General features: G+C 48.6%; 1 long non-coding RNA gene across 1 annotated transcript; it reads right to left on the bottom strand.

Moving 5' to 3' along the window:
* Positions 1-6,350: 6,350 nt before the first annotated feature.
* On the bottom strand, positions 6,351-14,874 carry LOC137670298 (uncharacterized). Its single transcript, XR_011049240.1, has 3 exons — positions 14,669-14,874; positions 14,347-14,494; positions 6,351-6,742 (listed from the first exon to the last, which is right to left on the bottom strand). It is a non-coding gene; the product is annotated as an uncharacterized lncRNA (long non-coding RNA).
* Between the last annotated feature and the right edge of the window lie 2,945 nt (positions 14,875-17,819).

Below are 17,819 nucleotides of genomic sequence, written 5' to 3'. Positions count from 1 at the left end.
TTGCCAAACACCTGAAGCTCCCCATAGTTTCCATTTTTATCTGAGTTTTGGACAACCTTAGCACAGCCTCAAGCTTTTGCCTGGAGTCTGGGTTTAAGGGTCGAAGAAAACATTTGCAATAATCTTGAGAGTAAGCCTATGCAACACTGGATTTCGCGTTAAATTTTCCCTTATTGCTTCATACACAAATCAGCTTTATATACCTTGTAAGAGTGTAGCACATTCAGAAAGCCCTCCAAGATCCAGAGGAGAAAAAAATGGAGGTATTATTAGCGGAGAGTAAAGAGCAAAGCTCTGTAAGCAGGCATTGCGCTGAGCAGGAGGTTTTAAATAGTTTCCTCCGAGACAACTTTGGCTCCTTCTGTTACACAGTTTTACTCAAGCGTTCAACAAATTATCTCATGAAGGAAACAAATATTGCAAGAACAATATACCTTGTACGTCTTGCAGGGGTTGAAAACCATGGCATGGAAAGAGCAGCCTCAGCTCCCTAAACAAGTTAAACAGAAAGGAAAGGCACAGAGAGGGAAATCCTCTCTTTGTTATGGAAATGTGATACAGTTTGACATTTTAATTGCGATTCTCCCCTTATTATCTGGCACACGTTCATAGTGCCCAAGATGTTGTTTAGTGAATCCAGCTGCCTCCTCCGCTCCGTTTGAAGTCCAGTGACTCCGCGTGATAGGGGAGTGTGAGAGTCAATGTGATTTGTGTATGAGGAAACATAAATATGTCACAGGAGTTTAGTCTTATAGGTCTGCAGAGTTTATACTCCCAAAATCTGTTGTGCCCTTGTTTACACACCCAGATCCAAAGGCCTGACACACCCTCGCTCTGGCTCAAAACTTACATCATTTCTGTTGTGTTTCTAATGAGGCCATTGCAAAGCATGTGGATGATGTTTGACCACAGTTTAATATGTTCAGGAAAATGTGCTTTCAAATGTTAAGAAGACCTTTAATCAAAGTTGATTCCTTGTCATTAGCTGAGACGAGCACACGCGAGGTTCTGCTGCCACATGTACAAACTCCTAGGCATGGGCCTCCCCATGTGCCAAAAACTCATTCATACACACAAAAAAAATGGAAGGTTTGCAGATATGTGAACATTTGCACACCCCTGAGCACAGACACCTGAGTACAGAGGTGCAGCTGTGCTTCAGTGCCAAAAAACGTGCCTGCTCTTCCCGCAGCTAACTTCTGCCAGCCAGAATTGTTGAGGTAAACTCATCTGTTTGGTTCTGTTCTTCACCTGAACTTCACCACTGCTGCCAGCCACAGGGGAAGACTCAGCATAAAATGGTCGTGGGCATTTATGTAGCAGAGGAATGGAAAGCTTTACCGTGGGGCATATTTAAAAACAAACCATAGGAAGTACAGGGGTCTAACTTAAGAGACTTACAGGAACATGCTATTAGAAGCAGGTGTCCTAGTCTCTGAGAGTCTCCTTTCAATCCCAGGTTGCAAAATCTGTGCACCTGAAAATAAGAGATGATAGCCTCCCTTTGGATAGGAGGTTCTTTGAGAGAAACAACTATATGAATAAAAAGATTTAGCCTAACTCACTTTTGGAGTTCAACTGTCTCTCTGAAGGACTAAGCTTGCACTGTGCCTGCCTTGGAGCTAGAAAAAAAACTGATTTTATAATTAATTTTACTTGAATAAATGACCTAACTAAGGCTACTGCAAAAAGGCTTGGTGACCTTCCTAACCCCAGGTCCAGGCCTTTCTCCAGCACTGGGAGAGCAGGGAAAAGCATTGGCAGGACACACATGAAAAGTCTGGCTAGAGCTGAGACTTCTGTTACTGGAGCTCTATGTAGAGGAGTCATCCGGGGAACATCCAGTTCTACATCAGAGATAAATGCATCATCTCACTCTAAACTGGGGGCTGAGCTTTTAAAGCTCTCATGCTTCTAACCTTTACTTCTGTAGCCCTGATGAGTGAGAGGGGGTGATAAGGATCTGTAAGTGAGTCACAGTTTGAGGAACAGGAGTCAAAGTAGCATTCTGTTCTGGATGTTCAGATAGAAACCTTTACAAAATGTAAGACAATCACTACATGGGAAGTGTCAGCTGATTGCAGGGCCAAATCACTGGAGCTTTGCCTTCTTGGCCACATGAAAGACAGCTCTTTGCTACTGAACATCCCAAAATTACTTTTAAACTGTATCCAATTATCAAAAAGCAGATTTAGAAAAAGCACAGAAAAGGGACTTAGATGTGCAGCTCATGATTTCCAGGGGATCTGAACGCATGGTTTCATGTAGTGGTCTTTCCTGCTCCATTTCACGAGAAAGAAGGGTTCTTCTCAGCAGGAACCTAGGAATAATACAGCTTGGGTATAGTATCTAACGACACCATATGATGATGTGGTTATCATGGGGATTTGGTACAAGGGCAGATTGCTCTTCTTGTTACTTCTTTAACGCTCATTCATCAGTTAACTGCAAAGTGACATGATCCCCAGTTACACAAATACAGGCTCCCAGTTGCATAATAATTGCAGATTAATGCAATAGAAATGGTGTGCTTTGTGCTAGCAGCCACCATGCCCTAGTCACCAGTACATGGCATCGCACTTCTGCACGTAATAAGAGAGGGAGATAGTTGTAGCTGGTGGTGGACAATAAGAAGATTTGGGTAAAGTGATGCTTAGGGAGCATTTCAGAGGGGCTCGCAAGGTTTTATCCCATCTGTGGTGGCTTAGTGAGACACAGTAACCTCATTGCCCAGGTCTTAAACATAATTTCTTACTTAACTCCAGAGTCTTGGCACAGGGAGTTGTTCAGTGGCCAATGCCAGGCTGAAGCCAGGAGTTTAGTGATAAGGGAACGTGGAAATGAAGCCAATACTTATTTTTGTCTCTAAAGCATGCGCCTGACCCTATAGTAGAGCTCCGTCAGGGCTTACTTGTCCTCATGCCGAATTCTCAAATCCTGTGAAAGTGGGAGGCCATTCGGGAACTCTTTGCAGAGTGGAAGCTCTTCGGGAGGGTTTCCCTCTCCCCTGCCTTCCTCCTTTTGTTTGAAGAAAGCTTCTCCCTGATGTGCCCAGAGCATGAACTCAGTTGGCACTTGAGCCTGTTTCAAGCCAGGCAGCTTACAAACTTCTCTCCCAGCAGATACTGCTGGAAAATTCCTCTTGTCCCAGGAGCAAGCTCAGGGAACTACACGCAAAGCTGTGAATTTGTAGATGATCTGGATGGAAAGAGCCTCCATGCCTTAGATGGCCTCATATCTATTTCTATCAGCAGCAATATTGACTCCCCAGCCACCGAATCAGTTTGCTTGGGATTAAAAAGAGAGCAGTGTCCACCTGATAAAGGTGATTTCCTTTTTCCTCACTTGCTCTTTTGCTTTAATTGTGAGGCTCAGAAGTGCAACCGATTGCAATGGCTTCATGAACTCCAAGATGTCAACTGAACCACAGTACCTCACCATGCCCAGGCTCCTCACCCACAGGAACTGAGGAGTTAAATGTGTTGGGCGGCAGAGGTGAAACCTGCACCCTTCACCTTATATTTGTGAGGTGCTCACGCACAGAATCCATTCCTTTGGCCCAGCTGACACACAGCAGTCTCCAATGACAGACCGTATGTCTGAGCCTCCAGAGCTGATTTAGGCTATTTCAGTGACTGATCTGCTCAGGACAGAGGCAAACACCCTTTTGTGGTCCTAAACAAAGCCGGTAAAGATATTACCCAGTCCAGCTGCCAGTCACTGCCTGCTTGTTGATGATTACTCCATGTAAGCTCTCCCTCACCTGTTTCAGTGCAAAGTTTTTAGTGCAAACCAGTTCTAGCAGTAGGTTAAGCTAAAACAGATTACTTTGTCCATCCTCAGCTGAGGAACACTGCACCAGCAGAGCCATGGGATGTTGTATGAACTCCAGTGGAAGCACAGTTGCAAGTAGGTATTGAGTGTAAATATCCTAAAACTTCTCCCAGTCACTTGCAAAGTGAGCGTGCATCTTTGCTCTCAGTAGCAAAGATAATTTAGTCTGCTGCATTGACTGTGTCAGTTACCTAAACCACAGGATCCTGCCAGGTTATTCGATACGTGAGGCGGACGTACTCTGCACGCATTGGGAGCTGGCTTATGAAGCTATGCTGGGAACACTGCAGGAGAAGGGGGTTTGTGCAGCCAGCTACCAACATTGAATATCTCTGCTCCTTTTTGGAGCCCACTAGTGAGACACTTTAACCATCCCTTCCCACTTATTCCCTTCCTAACATCACTAGCTTTGCTGACTCTCTTCCTCTCCTCCTGCCCCCCTCTCTCCTTATCCGATCACCTAACTTCTCCAAAATTAGCAGTGCTATGTTTAGCCTATTCTGGCACTCCGGGCACTCCTGTGAGTGCTGGGTCGGTCTCACGGGGAGCCTACAAATTTCCACTGCTGTTGGAGAGAGGAGTGTTTTCAAAACCACTGACACCAGATCCCAGTGAGCGAACTAAACCAAGAGGCCGGAGCCTGTGAAGTGTTCTTAATATAGCCGGGGCGAATAGCTCCCATCTTGTGTTACCGAAGCCCCGCAGTCATGTGTCCTGGCAGCCCCATACCCCTGTCAGGCAGGAGGGCAAGAGCGTGAGGTCATTCCCAACAGCTCTGCTTCCGTGACATCATCAGGAGAAAGCCAAGCAACTACTCGTTTTAGGTGTGGGAAGTCAGAGGAAAGGGCAGGCACAGGATTTAAGCTTTCCTTTCTGCTTCCATGTGAGCCAAATATAGTTTTGGAGGTTACAGGGGGGTCATTTTCCTCTCCTTTCCTTCTTCTTGGAGGCCACTGTGGCCATATCACTGGCAGCTTTTTAGGAGAGACAGCTTTGCTCCAGCCTTACCGGAGTATGAAAGAGCCATCTACAGGTGATGGGAGATAAGGCGGCACAGCCCTACCTTCTGCCCTGATCAGCCGGAGGGTGAGATGCTAACCTGAGCTTGTGGCCTTCTTCCCTGCATTACACCTCCTTCCCGGGGTCACAGCTACCCCTCTTGCAGGGCACCTGTGCGTTATGTGAATGGCTCCAACCTCTTCCAGCCCATGGTTGCCGACCTCAGGAAGGGGAACCACCAGCTGAGCTAGCTGGGGAGGCTGGCAGTCCCTGGGGTGGTGAGCATCAGGAGGGCCAGAGGGAACATGCTGCTTGCAAGCCACCATGGCTGTGAGGGCCCCTTGGAGGCACTCTTTTACCAGCCTTCCATGTCCTTCCAGTAAGGCAGTGGGAGACCAGACCTGTGTGGCCAGGATACTGGATTTGGCAGAGTGAGAAAGGGACCATCACATCCCAGTCTCGAGCCTTCAGCTCCAGCTAGACTTGGGCCATGCTCCAGAGAGCTTTGCTGGCTGCTACAATGTGCCTGCCTGCGGCAACCTGAGTGACCATCATGCCAACATACCGGAGGGGGCCCCTGGAGGAAACATGGTGGTCATGCACAGGCTGTGAAGGAGGGCCAGCCTTGCATTGGAAAGAGAGGGCTGCAGACAGAGAGCAATGATTGCAAAACATTTAGAAAAAATGGGAACTTCTTCTAGTCAGAAATGCTGGTATGAGTTGCTGTATCAAGCAAGAGAAGGTCTAGACTGTAAGGTCAGCTCCACTCAGTAGTTCTTGAGAGATTTCAGGTAAGTCTATAAACTTTTTATACAACAGTTTTTTCCATCCACAACAAACATAACAGTTCCTTCTTTCTTCCCCTTGGGCATTTCCCCATGATCACAAGAGACAGGAGGAGAACTCTGGACATACTCAGTGCCTAAAATATACTGATCCCAGGAAAGGCATCTGCTATTTCTTTACCACAGATATTTGCCTACCTCCTTCTTTTGCTTTCCTTTCACTCACTTGCCTCCAAGATCTCCTCTTTCTCTTTGTTTCCATACAGAACCTCCCCCCACTGCCCCCACTGTCCCTCTGTCCTTTTCCATTTGTTTCCTACACATTAGTCTGTTTGAACTCAGCTCTGGCTTGTGAGTGCCATAGGCCCCACAGGCTCTGTCTGACTGACACATGACATATTTTGAAGAGCATGGACTTAGCCCTGGTGAGGTGAAAGAGCAGTAGTCAGCATGTATGAGCTGTGCAACATAATAGAAAATACAGCTTTTAATTAAAACTGGTATTTCAGGACCTCTGCTGGTGGCAGCCCTGCTGAAATAAGACATTGCTGAAGCCCCGCAGATTGTAGTGTGAGCCCATCTCCAGGAGCTGCAGCTCTTGACTTCAGCGCCAGCACTTGGAGTGATAGGAAGCGCTCTGTAATGGCTAAATCCCCAGCTGGTGCTGAGAGCACTCCTATAGCGGGATGGTGAGTGCTTTGTGGCCTGGACTAATGGACCTGCGTGGCAAAGTGCAGGTGACAGCCATGGCACTGCTTTGCACATTGTTTCCAAAACATTCATTTAAAATTTTGTGACATTCAAATGCCGTGGGATTGTGTCCCTGTTGTCACCTACATAAGTGGGACTAGACCTCAGGAGGCTGGGAGCAAGGTCTTCCAACACCTACTCTGTTTATTTGACATAGGGCAGCACCTGTTCTTACATCTTGCTCTGCCAATATTTAATTTCATTTATTCCTTTCATTTGTTGCACCTGCTGCTGCTGCCTCTTCAAAGTGCTCTCTGCGAAGACTGCCTTGTGGCTATCCCAGCAGGACGAAGCACCCCGGTTCTCCATTCACCGCACAGACCCTTGAAGGTATCACCATGGCTGCAGGGAGGGAGGACCAGGAATTACAGCCCCTGCACAGGAAAGCACAGGCAAGCCTCTGTTATCACCCTGTTACCCTACTGCCTCCCCATGATACCTGGGGCAAGTCACTTGGGACTTGATCTGCAATAGCAAAGACTACTTCCTCGATCTTGGTGTCCGTAAACCCAATTAAGAGCACTGCCTTATTTCACAAGGTGCCGCGGTGGAAGCGGACATGCCCTATGCACGACTCGCAGGACCAGGATGGCATCTCAGAGAGAAAGAAGCCGTCGGCTGGGCTCATTGTGAATAATTCTCTTAAAATGGAAGCAGTGCTGTCCACCTGTCCCTGTATACCTTACCTCCCTGGCACAAGCAGAAAGGGCACAGGGGACCTCAGCTAGCCCAATTTGGTTCCTGCATACCCAGTGCCCTTGTGCAAGGAAATAGTGGAGCTTTCAGAGAGCTGTACTAGCTTGACACAGCACTTCTCGTTTCCCTCAGTCCCACTTCAAGTCGTGCCTTCAAGTCACAATGCTTGTTACCACCTCCTAAATTTTCAAGCAAAAGACTATCTATCTGCTCCATGGGTGGGCTGTGAGGTCAAGGAAGGTATTTCCCATGAAAGGTGAAGTGAACTGGCCCTCTGCCTCTCAGGGTGCATCTGCAAGAAGCCAATCATTGCATTAGCATTTAGACTTCATAGCAAATCAGAGGGAGAAGAAAAATTAGGGTTTAGGATAGAGGAAAATAGAGTTTATTGGGCACACCTGAGAGCTGGTGCCCAGAGCCATAGTTCATTTGATAAACAGTAATTTTTTTGAAGTTTATATTATTAGGGTGGATTATGGGGAACAGCCGCATAATTTGGACCCAGCAACACCTCTACGTACCAGCAGAGGAGACAAACAGCAGAGAAGAGCTGCCAGCAATCCTCCTGACCTTCCTTCACCAGCGCTGCCTTTGCCGGGGCCCTGGGGCTCCTTGGTGCGAGGCCCTGGGGTGGAAGCATGGCCCTCCAAGTGGGAAGACGAGACAGAGTTGAGAAAAGGCAGCCATTCTCCCTCTGTAGGGTGCCTTGGAGGGCTGGCAAGGAAAAGGAAGGAGCACCAACAAGTCTTCGGGCTCCTGCTGGCTGTTGACTTAACATGGGCTAAGGTTTCATGGTAGGAGCTGAAGGTCTTGTTTGGATTTGCAGAGGAATAATGTTTTCTACAGTTCTGGAGGTGGGGGCATTAATGAATGTTGCAGGCATGTAATGGAGGGAAGACCAGGGGACTGCCATTTAGCCCCAGAAGACTTCTTGAGTGGAGAGCCTTGAGAGCTTCCCTGGGCTGCATAAGGAGGAGAACTGCAGATCATGGGGTACTGATCATCTTCCCACTCTTGCCCTTGCTGAGGCCTGTTTGAGGTGGACCATCCCCAGAGGAGAAAGAGGAGCTGCGCCCGACCTTGTCCCTCAGCACCTGTCATGTAGGAGATGCGCAGGGGTACTTGGGCTCTCAGCAGACCTCAGCAAGAAAGTGGGGAGAAACCCACCCCGAGGGACTCCTATCCTTTTTATCCACAGGTCTAGGCCTTTTGCACACCAGCAAGCGTGGAGTTAAGACTGCAGCTAAGATGAAATCCAAACATTTGCAAGTGTGGGAATTCCCAAGGAGAGCAACCAAACTACCTTCACTCTGCCCTCGCAGCAGTGGTTTTACACAGCCTGCAGCTGAGTCTGCCTCGGCCAGCTGCAACAAAGAGTTTAATCTTATCAGTGACTGTAAAAACTCAAATTCCTCTTAGCAGAATTGCTGATGGGGACGGTAGTGCCAAGCCTGGCTTCATCGCGGTCTTGCACAGTCAACAGGGGGGGAAAATGCTATATCACAAATTCCTGAATCACAGATTCCTATATCACTCCCCACTCCACCCAGGGAGAATGAGCCCATCAACGACTCGGCACCTCACAGGGTGGAGTGGGATCTGAAACGGTTTTTCCCTCCATCACTTAGGGGTAGGATTTTATGTTACTGAAGTTAAACAGGTACAATGCTTCCTGCTGGCTCATCTAATGCGCTGCACAGGCACTCTGCCCTGGCAGCGGGTGTGCTTGGCCACAGGTGGGTCCCACAGCTCCTCAGCACGGTTTTGACAGAAGGATGAGGAGGGACCAGATACCTGCAGACAGGAGCTCCTGTCAAAGCTGTGCTTTCCCTGCAAGGTGCATTGAGCTCAGTGAGGGTTGTGTACCTCTGTGGGAATGACTTGGTGATACCATTTTGGTGCTGAGAAAGCAATGCCTCAAGTGCTCCTCTCCCGTCTGGGCTGTCTTCCACACACGTGTGTAGGTGCTGGAGCTGGGGAGCAATATCTGGGCTCAAGTCTCAGACATGGGGCTGGGACCTGGGTTACGCCTCAGTGGCTTGTTTTGTTGTTATTGTTGAGCAAAAAGGTGCAGATAAGCTTCTCTGTCTCCCACAGTCTGTCGCTTGGAGCTGTGAGGACTGTCTCACAGATGCTCCGACCTCCCACAGGAGGTTGTCACCACCACCTCCACCGGCACCATGGTAACCATGACTGACTTCTCTCCAGCCTCCCGTCCCTTCCTTTGGCCCTTTCTACCCTGAAATCCCTCCATATGCATGGGCCTTGCAAAGGCAAGATCAGCTTTCCCGGGACGCACTCAGCTGTCCTTCCCTTGTACACCTGCCACCACCATCATCCTTTCTGCTATCCCAGGTTCATCCCATCACCTCCCGATTTGTCTTCTCTTAAGGTATTTATCTATCCCTTGCCATGACCCAGCCAGCTATGCCCAGCCTCTCCATGCTTTCAGAAGACACAACCATCTTTGTGTTTCCCTTGCCTCTCCCATATGGTGCATCTTTTCTCTCCTCTCAGCCTGTTCACCCACATGTGTTTCCCTCCCTATGCACATGAGTGGTCTTTACACGTATGCTTCTCATGCAGGGCTGTGAGACAAAGTCTGAGCTCTGCTCCAGCTCAGTCTGGTCTCTCATGGAGATGCCTCACCCAAGAACAGGCTTTCCCTCTGCTCTGGACTCCTCTTGCAGCCCACAGGAAAGACACCCAGGATACCCAAGGACAAAGCACTTGTGTGCCAAAGACCTGGAGTGACTGTGCAATGCAGACACACTTGGATGTTCTCTGAGAACTGGTCTGTAACCAGTGCTGCCGGCTCTCCAAGGTCTCGCTCCTGATGCTGATAGGAAGTCACCCTGCTTATACAGGGCAGGCTGGTGGAAATACTTGGCATGCACTTCAACTGTTGATAAGGCTGGGCAATCTGCCAATACACATTGTGCCTCTCCCTCTGTCTGACTTCTAGTGGTCTACAGTTCTCATCACCATCGTATGTCAACACCTGTGCCTTCTGGCTCCTTCCTTTTGCCTCACCCTTTGTACGTCTTGGATTAGAGCTGCTCGGCACAGGGATTGGCCAAGACCCCAATACCCAGGTCCTGCGATATCTGGCTGCTTTGGGAACTGAACCATGGAGAATACCACAGGGGCACACAGTACTGCTTGAAACTGCATTAAGACACGTAGCTTCACTTGCAGAAGTGTGCATCTAACCCTTGTGTTGGGCAGAGGGAGATAATGGGTGTCTTTCCTCCCACTATTGCAGGCTCGGAGGTGACAGCAAGCCATCCTAATTAGGGGCTACAGAGATGACGCTTCCATGAAGAACAAGTTTTATTTATGAGGCAGATTAGGAGGCATTAATTGCTTTCTCTCCTGGTTTCTGCTCAGAAAGGTACAGTAATCACAGGAACATTTTTGACATTGTTGACATAGCTTCCCAGCCCTCCTGCTGAGAAACAGGGACTCTTGCATACTTCAAAAGGGCTTAAAGGCTCGGGTTGTGCCACCACAGTAGTAGTGCCGATCTAGGACTGGGGTGGGGGGAATTTGCATTAGAAGGATTAAATACCAGCGCTATTGTGGAATTTTAAACTGATGTTTTCCAGCTGACCACAGGCCCAGAGCTTGTGTGTGGCATGTTTGAGCCTCAAAAGTGCTCTTGATCCTCTGATCTTTTATTTCATAACATTTCTCTCCACTCCCTCCTCTCAAATGTATTTTGCTTTTGGCTGCTGAACACACACACATTAGCAAAAGGAACATGTTGGGATGACAGTACTGAGAGCAGTCTGAAGCTCAGCGAAGCTTTCTTTGCTTGCATTGGAAGCACTGAGGGTCTGGATTACTCATGCAGTGCTGGGCTCAGGAATAACAATGAAGTTAATACAAGCTCCATTCTGACCCAAGAGCCCTGTGAAGCTTTGTCACAGTCCTGCACAAGCACTATGGGATGTTCTTACATCAGATTACCTTCTGAGATGTGTCTCTTGCTTGTGGTTCATATAAAACCCTCCTGGCTTTCATAGCATGAGGCTAAATGAGACGTTTCTTGCAGCTACATCAATATAATGTAGTCTCCGCTGAGACAATCCATTTCCAAAAATTCAGTCCATGATATTCCTGGCACTTCTCAAGTACCTCACTCTGCAGGAAGAAATTGATCCTGTGAGGATGCTCAGCCTCTCACACAACTGGATCAGTCATGTTCCTGTGCCAACCTGCCATCCAGCTGTCATTAGGCACGGGCTCAGACTGCACACAGATTTCCTGCTGTGGTAGCAAACGGCTTCTTATTAGGTCCTGCAGCTGACTCTGGGTTAGCTCTCAGAGTAGCCATCCCCCTGCACAGCATCGTGTAAGAAAAACATGGTTCTTGGCAGGAAAGATGTTTGGGGCTTGGGGCTTGGGGTTTTTTTTCACTCTGCACAGAGGTGAACACCCAGCCTCCCGACATTAGCCTTGTCACGTGCAGCATCCCAAAGTCATACGTGACTTGCCTTGGCTTGTCTTTGAGGCAGACATTGGAAGCTGGAAAGGGCTGGTCTTGGCCCTTAGCATGCAACACTGTGGTTCAGTGTCTGAGCAGGATCTGGGAGGGAGGCACGTGCCCCTGCAGACTGGGGGAGTCGCACTGTTGCTCCCCCCATGTCTCAGCCAGCAAGCATCCCTCCATGGGGGGGCCATGACAGCTCCATGAAAGCAGGGGCCCACAGCCTGCTCCCGGCTCTCCCTTATATCTGGTGGCCTCCCCAGAGCACAGGTTTACAGGGCACAGGCACCCTCTGTAAGCAGAACCACTCTCTTTCCACTGTGATGTGGCCCTTTATGGCCAAAGGCCCCAACCCGTGCCAGCTAAAATTGCTGAGGACATAATATGCAAATATATCTGTTCCTGTTCTTTCTAAAATCACTCTTGCTGGTGTTTCTAGTAGTTATTATAATTCAGTGAAGACTTGGCAACTCATCAAAGCTAGCATTTTCCCTTAGTCTGATGCAGCAAAGTAATAAAGAGCAACCACTAAAGATCTTGGACCAGTTACACAGTGAGGCAGCAAGGGGAGTTCAACTTTCTCCCTGCAACCATGACTCAGCTTTACAGCCCATCCCCTCCAGGGTAGTTTCCTCAATGTGGTGGTTGTACCACAGCCAGCTATCCCTCTACCACACCTCCTCACGCATCCCAGGTTGACTCCTCCATGGGAAGCTGAGAGCACTGTCATGGAAGCAGCAGTAGCTAGAGGCTTCAAGAGCAGGTGTGCTCTCAGCTGCATTTGACAGATGCCTGTTAATTATTTATACAGCATGAGAGGTGTATTTGATGCTAGACAAACACCAAGCAAGACTGGCCTCTTTCCCCAAGGAGCTTTCCATTCAGATTATGCAGATACCAACAGGCAAGGCAGTATCAGGCATGAAAGAAGGAGCCAACCATGCCACAGAGGAGGATGGTGATGAAAGGAGAGACAAAAGGTGCAAGACATTTAGAGGAATTGGAAGGAGATGATTTGATGAAGGGAAGAGAAACTGTTTTCCACTCATGGGAAAGCAAAACAGAAAGAGGCAGCAGGGATGTCAGAAATACCAGAGAGTAATGAGTAGACACACCAGCTTGGTGCATAAAACCAGCATAGTTCCTACCCTGACCACCATATCTTGCTTGTGCAATAAGGCTGAAGGAAGCTGGGATTGAGTAGTCGTAGAGAGGGAGCAGAAGGGCCTGCCACGAACTGGCCTTTTGCAATACGCACTGATGTACAATATGTTCTGGATGTGCAGCACGAAAGGATAAGCTGGAGCTGGGGAAGTACAGGCATAGCGAGATCTTCGCTGGGCTGCCTGTACAGACTTATATGGGACTATATACTCGGGACCACTTTGTCTCATAGTAGTATTGATCAGACCCCTGTGTCATCCCTCCACCCAGGAAGGGGGTAGGAAAGCACCAATGATACTACAAGGGGGGCATAAAGTCACCACTACCTTCTCACAGGAGACACAGCCCACAATCCAGCCTGCTTCACTCTCATGGCTGCAAACTGTAAGGAGAAGTGCTGCTGACAAAAAGGCGTCCTTTAAATCAATAGGTAGCCCAAAGGCTTTTTCATTCACAGTGCCCTGATTCAATATCCTGCTGGAACAAGGATAAGTCTCCATTTGATGGCGTACTTAGTTAGATGCCTTTCTGGAATCCTGCACTGACCACATCAGACCATGCAATTTCTCTCATCCTTGCCAGGATGCACTTACACATTGGCTGCTTTAATAGTTGAGGTGGCACTTTTATTTTAAGCAGTTCTTTTCATTGGCTTCTGTAACCTTCTGAAACCATTTGGAGGTTTTTTTTCCCCCTGGGCTGAAATTTCTCACGCTCATGCTCAGCCCTGGGTGATGAAAGTTTGATGATAATCTGCTGTTGACAGTGTCTTGACTCAACAAAGTGGTGATTTTGGGCTGGAACAACTGGAACTCCCTGATATACACTGATCAGAGGAGGCACGGAACAAATTGCGCCTACTTATTTACTCCGCACACTCTAATTTGCGGATTCCTGGGTGTCTCTCCACCACCACCTCAGCTCCCAGGCAGCGCCCGGAGTCCTGAACACCCTCCCTGCTTCTGTCCATGCTACCTGCTGATCCCACACTCATGAGGTCCTGCTATATGGCTTACCCAGGCAGGTCACTTCATTTAAGAGACATCAGCAAAATGGTTGATATTATTAATCAGAAGCAAAATCAAACAGAGCCCACAGGCTCAGCAAGACAAGTCATTGCAGGGTCATGCTGCTTTTCATTAACTATTTTTATCTTTGGCACAAACCTTGCTAATGTATAGCCCCTGATTTTGCAGAGTACCCATCCTTTTCGCAGTGTGCCCGCCCTGACTTCTAACACACAGTACACAGAGCTTTGCTTTCAAATCCTGTAGGACAAATGGGCCTATTCACAGCATTAAGTGTGGTTTCCAGAACTAGCCTGACTGCAGCACAAGACCCAGGCTCTTTATCTCAGCTGGCCTCCCATAGGTGTGGGGAAGTGAGCTACCTCTGTGTAGGTTCTTATGGCTCTCCTGCTCTCCTTTGTTCCCTTTTTTTTTAGCATGCCTTTGCCTCACCTTTTCCAATCCCCTACACATGCTAGTGCCAGGAGACCCCTTCAACAACACCTTCCCCTCCCTGCAGCTAAGCCCTTGACAACATGATCCCAGCTGGGTACTTCATCTCTGTACCCTGCCGGTAGCTCAAGATCAGTCAAGGGTGACATCTGAGCCCACACCCTACCTTACATGGCCTTTGTGTGCCCTGCAACTGTTGGAAAGAGCCCTGCTGGAGAGCTCCATGAAAGGCAACACCAGGCAGTGGTAGAGGACTTTCCATCATGTTTCACGCCGTGAAGAGCCCATCTGAGCAGATACCTCAGCCCGAACGTCTGTGAAGGGAGGGAGGAGGAGATTAAAAGCCATGAACACCTTGAAAGTCATGAAATTGTCTGAAAGCAAAAGCATCTGGTGTTGGCCAAGTGCTAAGGGGGCATGGCAGGGAAAATTATCCAAAACCAGGCTAAAGTCAGAAGAAGGCCAGAGCACATCTATGGTCCCCTTACCCCCTCTTGGCACCATCCACTGCCTGGAGTACCCGTTGCGGGGCCTGCTGGGAAGCAAGCTGGTTTTGCAAAGGGCAGGCTATTAACTTGGAATCAAAAGGAGCATTCAGGCAGCCAGCAGGTCCGGCGGGAGGGAGGGCTAGGGGGAGCAGGGCACCCCATCCTCCCCTGCTATTGGAGGCCAGTTCAGCTGGGGAAGGGAGGAATAAAACATCTCCAGTGTTGGCCGGTGAGGCTTGCTTTCCCTTTATAGCAGCCCTGATGGCTGAGTGAGAGACACCGCAGGGAGAGCCGAGTTAGAGGGGCGAGGGGGGCCAAATGCTGGCCTGCAAAGTCAATAGTAACTTAACACTCCGCTGACATTTTTGGTTGGCAACAGGATAGATATTTAAATCATAACCTTCTCTCTCCTATACCCCTCCTACCCACCAAAAATAAATAAATAAATGCAGCCACCCCTGTTTTGGCCTGCCAAGAACTTGGAGCATCTGCTATGCGCTCCCGGAGCCTCGCGTTGGGCACCGTCAGCTGAGTCTTTCCTTGACATCAGGGTTCTCGCTCCCCTCCAGCTTTTGGAGGGGCACTGAGGACCAGGTGCCAGTGAGGCCAGCCCCGGCAGCTGGCTGGGACCCGAGCATGTGTCGCCGGGTTGCTGTGCAACCGAAGGCACAAGGCACAGCGTGGCGGGTGCATACGTGCTGTTTCACCCATGCGACAGCCAGCTCATACCAGCCTCTCTGACCCCTGGCATGGCACACACGGGCCCCAGCTGGGCTGGTCGCCTGTCAGGGGGGAGCAGAAGGAGAGGGAGGGAGTTTGGGAAGAAAATGGGGAAGATGGGGAGGGAGAGGAAAAAAAAAAAGGTCTTTTTGAGTCTTAAGCAGTGCCCTTAAAGAGCAGCCAGGATCTGACACCAAAGCCTTTTCCACTTGAAACTGATGCCTGAAAACAGGGGTGAGTTCTACAACCTGTCTGCTCTCTGCAGGTTACAGAGCCGTTGGCCCTCAGCCCCTCAAGCCTGCAAACTTCTTTTTATGAACTAGTTCAGACCCTGGAAGAAATAGAGCTCATTGCAGAGCCACCTCCTGCTCAGTGGTGATTGCCCCACATCCCCCAGATCTCATGCTCTGTCCTCCTACCCCACTGCAGAGGACAGAGGATCAGCTCCAGCATCTCTCTTACCCCCTTTCTCTCAAAGGAGTGCCTTCTCCTCGCACAGAGTACTACAAGAGAGCTCTGTCCCCATGGGGGTTCTCTGTCAGACCTCACAGCTCTGGTTTCTGTTTGCACCCTCTGTCCATCGCTCCTAATCCACAAGGCAATGAACTCAGTGGAAAAATATCCATCAGCTGCAAGGACCATTGAATATGCCTGATATCAATCAGGATCTAATTTATCTAGTCTTGTTATTCACATATGAGTCCTGAGATTGAGACTCCCAGCAGTAAATGGGAATTTTTCTCCCTTCCTGCACCTGGGTTTCAGTGTTTTTGATCAAACTAAATAGCCTGTCTTGCACTTCCATGGCTGCAGCCCCTGCCTGCCACCACTGGGTTGGATGTAGCAGAGAAAAGCTCTGTCTTTGGGAAGGGAGAAGCAAGAAGGGGAGCTAGCTTGGAAAAGCATATGTGAGTTATGAATGTGCAGTGGAGATTTATCCCCAGAGCCTTTCCAATGGGATGACCTCCAGGTGAGCAGCAGGAAAAAGGTGCCAACAGAGTTATCAGCAAGGAATCTTTGCTAATATCTGTGGCAAAGTCTGTGTGCTTTCACAGAGCTGGCAGGGACTGAGGTTCTCCCCATCACCCCGCTTTCCTTTGGAGTGGGCAGGCCATTTGTCTGAAAAGCTGAGAAGAGAAAAAAGGGAGGTTCAGACAAAGAACTAAGTGATGCCCATTATCACTATGGGATAAGCTCCCCCCAGTCCCCTTTGCACATCAGCATGGCTGATGGGGAGCTCAGGGCAGGACTGCAAGTCCAAGAGCCTTTAAATTAAATCTATAGTCCAAAAAAATGCCTGAAGACTAAGCTGCTGCCAAATGCAGGTGTTGATTGTGAATATGAGGGTTAAAGCTGCTGCTTTAGAGTAGCTGAGAGTTGGATTCTGTCCTATTCCCTCCCTTACAGTGCAGCAGCAGGAGAACAGCTTAGTGCAGCCCAGCCTCTCAAATGTTGGTGCCTGAATGTAGGTTCCAAAATATGTGTGGAGCAACTCTTTTCAGAAGCTCAGTGCATCTGGATGAATAACGTCAGATGTCCTCAGAGCTATTGAAAATGCATTCCAACTGCCTGACTCTGGGTTTTGGAGCCAAATTTGAGGTGAGGAGTATGGAAAAGTTTGGTTTCACTTGCTAGCAAATCCTCCACTTCATACCCAGTGGAGAAAAGGGACTAGCAAAATTTAGAATGGCCTACAGCAGAAGACAATAGAGACAGAATATTGGTCTGTTAACAGATTTCCACCCATTCTTTTTGTAAGCCCATAAATAAATATCTCTCTAATGCTGCTGTTCATTTTTAGTCTTCCTGAAAATGCTCCTCCTATTATTTGTACCTCATCCGTTGGCTCTCCTTGTAATCCCTCTAGTACATTCTTTTCTAAAGGAAATCTAGTCTGCACTGAAGAAAGGTCATGTTCCATGGCCACGTGGTAAGACATTCAAGAGAAATCTGTTAGGGCCTAGAGTATAGTGGGTTACCACATTGGGCTATGGATTGTGTCATTGATTGAATGGAATCAGGAATGGCTATAGGACTATGCTTCTTTTTGTCCATCAGATGTGTCTTATTTTCAGGAATGGTGGACATGGAAGGTCAAACAGTTCCTTTAAATCTTAGGACAATGGGTCCTAGCAAATGTTTTTTTTTCTCAGTGGTCATTTAAAATTGAGAAATCTTTTCTTCCTGTATCAGTTTTGTACAACTCTTAGTTTATATTTACCTCCATGAGGGCCAAGGGGATGTTTTGGGATGCTGACCTTCATATTCCACGGGGCTTTGCCTCATGGCCTGAACGGACCCCAGGCTCTGCTGAGTGGACCAAACCCTATGATAGAAGCAGTGGCTCTGAGAGGAGGGAGACTATAGGTGTTCAGGGCCATACCCAGGTGAGTGCCACTCCCAGATCAGCTAATGATCCCAGCTGTTCGCA

The sequence above is a fragment of the Nyctibius grandis genome, chromosome 1, assembly GCF_013368605.1.
Source record: "Nyctibius grandis isolate bNycGra1 chromosome 1, bNycGra1.pri, whole genome shotgun sequence".
Taxonomy (NCBI): domain Eukaryota; kingdom Metazoa; phylum Chordata; class Aves; order Nyctibiiformes; family Nyctibiidae; genus Nyctibius; species Nyctibius grandis.
Note: the sequence above shows the minus strand (reverse complement) of the source record. Positions and strands in the feature narration are given on the sequence as shown.